At 44.7% G+C, this 4,373-nt stretch overlaps 1 pseudogene; it reads left to right on the top strand.

Annotated features, from left to right (window-relative positions):
• The first annotated feature begins 228 nt into the window (after window positions 1-228).
• Window positions 229-408, top strand: LOC142586491 (U2 spliceosomal RNA; annotated as a pseudogene).
• The last annotated feature ends 3,965 nt before the right edge of the window (window positions 409-4,373 follow it).

Raw genomic sequence — 4,373 nt, 5'->3', positions numbered from 1 at the left:
AAATGTTTATTGTCCCTAAAAAAAAATCATGAGCCATTCGACTCTGTGAAGGTGAATGACCAGCGAAGCTGTTTAGCATACGACAAAGAGGTGACACAAAGCTTTGAACGTAGATATGGACTCATTTACCGTGACATTTATGTACATTTCCGTGGACGATAGGTCCGCCACCACGGGAGAGCGGAAGGAAAGGAAAGCAGATAAAGAGAGGGCGGTGGGAACGTAGCCGTAGCTGATGCGGGTCAAAGCGTATTACCTGTTCTTATCAGCTCTATATCTGATACGGGTTGTATGTGGACCCAATGTATCAAGCTTACTTTTGCAAGTTGGCGGAGTGCTTGAAGCCTGCTTCACCTCCACCGCGGGTCCGCCAGGTATTGCGCTATCTTCGGGATCGGCCCACCGTTTTCGGTCTACGGACATCGATCCGCTGAAAACTAGCCATTAGAGCTTCACTGTAAAAGAAAAATGAAAAAGAGAAAAAAGAAACCTGTATACTGAGCACTAACGAAGTGCCTTTTTGTCAGCACTCTTGCTGTACGTAGCGCGTACGTTTGCCTCTTTTGCTCGTTACTTCATTATTCTTCTACTTGGTGCTACTATAATAAGCCTTGCACCCGAAAAAACTGCGGCGCGCATGACTGCTAACCGTAACAGTAGTATGCCTAATTTTACGGTCCATTCCTAGTCCATACTGAAAAATTGTATGCATGTTTAACGAATTTCCTGACTTCGATTTTACTTGCTGAAGCTCTTGCAGATTTCTCTACGACAGTGCCGGCCCTGAAATTCAAGCAGTTAAATGCTAATTCGCGAAATATTGATAAAAAATTACGCAAATTTTGATTTCCACCACTTCCACAAAGTTCGATCGTCAAAATTTGTTAATTTCTCTCGGATGCCTTACTTCATTAATTATATTTGACACGTGCCGCCATAACACTCGATAAATATACTTCGATTGATATAGTAAAGCTGGGAATATTGAATTACCTCACGACGTGACGTGGAAGAAAACCGCAAAGTGTGTAGCTAAAATGGAGCAATAACGAGATGAGGTAATTTAGACTCAAGGTGCAAGACAGATTGTTTCGCGGTGTATGTCTCTAACAGTGGCGTTTCCGGTTTCCGGACGCGTCAGACTGTGCGGTTTAACGGCACCGGCGACACATAGACAGCCGTGCACGTACCGTGGCGTGTTCCGGCACCAGCGTGTCATGCACCCTCTGCAAATGCAATTGCGCCCGCATATGGTTTACCGCCCAGAAGGTGGCGGCGGGCTTTGGCCAACACCTTTTTGCGGTGGTCATTACGCGAGAGTACACGAGTTGTGGATGGCCGGCCGATGGTCTGAGGCGTGATTTGAGCAAGCATGGCTCACACGAAGACCACACCATTCCTTCAAGGCGGCAAGAAGCTCGAGCAAACAACGAATGTCACAGCTGTAAACACTTTTTACACCCGTTGGAACTTACATGCCCTATAGTCGTCGCTTTGCCTTCGAAGGAAACGCGAAGCTTACGAGAACAATATGACCCGTGACAGTAGGCGTGCTGGAATCGCTTCGGCAAGACGCTGATGCTCACGCAGAGCGCTTCCAGAATGTCGCCAGATTGGTGCACTATATAGAGTGGTCTGAACAACGAAACATTTAATAGACGTAGTTATTCGTGTTCGCTGAAATCCCTACTGTTTTTTTTTATTTGTCAAGATTCTTTTTCTGTTAAAACATTTGCCCCCTTTCACTCCGCCCCCCCCCCCGCCGCCCCCTAAACACAAGTACAGTGTGCACCTACAACATTTTTTGTACAACTTTTGAGCAATAACGCATGTGCGCGACGGCGGAATTGCCATCATAATAAAAACACGCGCATCGCAAGCACATTTTCGTTGGCCTCGTAATCCCGCAATGCTGAGACGGCAGGCAAGCAAATGAAGCAACTCGAAGAAAATACAGAAAAAGTAAGAAAGGAACAAAAATAGGGGAAGATTATATTCAGTGAGGTTGCTCAGATAACATATGTATGCTTGTCTTCATAGCCATGAATTCCCTCCATAACGTTCCTTCCATTCCATAAACAGCTCGCTTGCGTTCTTTGAATTTTATGTGTGTCCCACATGACAAATGCTGACGACATGTCCTTTGGCACATAAGAGGCTGTTCTCGGCCTATTTCCTAGATCATTCGCCTTTCACATCGCAGCAAATGCAGAATTTTGACTTTGCATATCCCATATCCCTTCAGTTACTTGGTTTCTTAACCTGAACACCTATGCGCACTCACCTAACGAAACGTCTTGTCACCCCCACAACATTTAATTGTGAACATGTGTACGCGCATGTTCTTAGTTAACCATTTCTTCGTGTCATTTCTGTATATTCATTACGTGATGAAGTGTAGTGGGAAAGCCGGCGACAAAGATTGCCAACAGTTTCAATATCATCAAATAATTCTAATAGAATCAGCGGAGATTTTAACTGTGCACCTTGCCTCTCTCTCTCTCTCTCTCTCTCTCTCTCTCTCTGTTTTCTTTATTTTTTGTGTGTCCGGCCACGGCGGCAGCATTTCGATGGGAGTGAAATGCGAAAACACCCGTGTACTTAGATTTAGGTGCACATTAAAGAACCTCAGGTGGACGAAATTTCCGGAGTCCTCCACTACGGCGTGCCTCATAATCAAAAATAGTTTTGGCACGTAAAACCCCGTAATTTAACTTTAATTTTTAAATTTTGTTCTAATTTTCCCTTTGCCTTTTGTTAGTTACGTTAAGTACGGCTTTAATTACGAGATTTCTGTGCTGTATGAGTACATACAAATGGGATGATGAACGGTCTCGTCAATACCAATTGCGATGCCGTAGAACTTCTTGGGAAATGCCATTATGTTTTAGACACGTCATATGGCATTAATTTAGCTCTCTACACACAAGAAGCGCGCACTGAAACAGTTTAGAAACCGAAGTAGCTAGTAAAAAAGCATAAACAAAAAGAGAGAGAAACGGGCCCGTATTCATAAAAATGTTATCACGCTAAGATTGTTCGTAAAAGAAGCTTACAGCAAATGGTAACATTGAACGCGTTAATAACGAAGGCGGCAAGTCAAAAGCAAACAAGTTATTGTGAAGGATGAACTTTTGAAGTTGAACCCTGCTGTGCACAGCAGGGTTCAACACATGTGTAAGCTTTCATGAAGTTGGAGAGAGCGAGAGGCAGAAATGCATAGGTACGGGGTTTAAAGAAAGTGATGTTAGAAATGACCAGTCTGAAGATGAATGAGAATGAAACCTACGAAAGTCTAGATAAGCAAGAATGCCATGTTTATTTCGAGAAAAACCTGCCGCGAGGTTGTATGCATAAGACTTTAAAAATATACGCGCTCATGGTAAGCATAAACGATGTAGCAGTTTTATGAACTGTAAGTAAAAAGCAGGAAGAAAAGGAAAATATAATTGTGTGGCATAGCACGTGGAGGGAATTGCGAAACCAGCCAGAGACGGCCATCTTAATCGTAAGCGCGTCCACCTCTCAACTGCACATTGCCGCAGTGGCGTCAGTGTGATCCCCAGTGGCGGTGGGCGTCGAATTTTCCTCTTCTTCTTCTCCTCTATACAGTGAGAGTGAGAGCTACGGTGCGATAATGACAACGGCGCAATGAAGCGGCAGGATACAGCTAGAACACAGGTTAGACCATTTAGCTGAAGCTACAATGAAAGGAATTAAGCTGGTATTTGGAATATCCGATCCCTTTTCTCGCCTATAGTGTATTGGTCAAGCTGTCGTCCCTGAAATGAGTCGCGCTCATATATTACGTTGCTATTCCGCCGTTCTTTTTTATTAGTAACAACTCGCGACTGTTCTTTGCCGCCAGTCGTAGAAACTGTACACTGCTTATTCAATGCGCGATCAGACAAAAGACCGAAGAGAGTCAGATACCGGCGAGCTAGTCGTGGGCGTTCATCAAATAGTCCCTCGCCATATGTTAGAGTCAAACGAGTCCCGTGCTCTGGCCATAATGTTTGTGATGGAACTTTAATAGAAGAACCATCCTGTTCACTCATTGGACGGCTGGCCCGGACGTCAAATAGGAAATGCGGTGGAGCTCGTGTTGAGTATTGATCGCGTTTCTGTTTTCGCCCACTTTTCACAGAGATGAAATAAAGCACGCTTTTTCCCCCCGGCGTGAAGAATACGCTCAGCAGCATCGAGCGTGAACGGATCGATCCAGCCAGCGATTTGGCGTCTGAAGCCGAGTCGCCGTTTTCATCGTAACAAAAGTATGCATCACAAACGAAAAAGCGCTAGAAGCCAGGATTGTTGAAACTGCTCAAGCGCACCGCCTGGGACGTGCTCGTTTATAGCCAACACACTTCCTT

Source organism: Dermacentor variabilis, chromosome 6 (genome assembly GCF_050947875.1).
Source record: "Dermacentor variabilis isolate Ectoservices chromosome 6, ASM5094787v1, whole genome shotgun sequence".
NCBI lineage: Eukaryota > Metazoa > Arthropoda > Arachnida > Ixodida > Ixodidae > Dermacentor > Dermacentor variabilis.
Note: the sequence above shows the minus strand (reverse complement) of the source record. Positions and strands in the feature narration are given on the sequence as shown.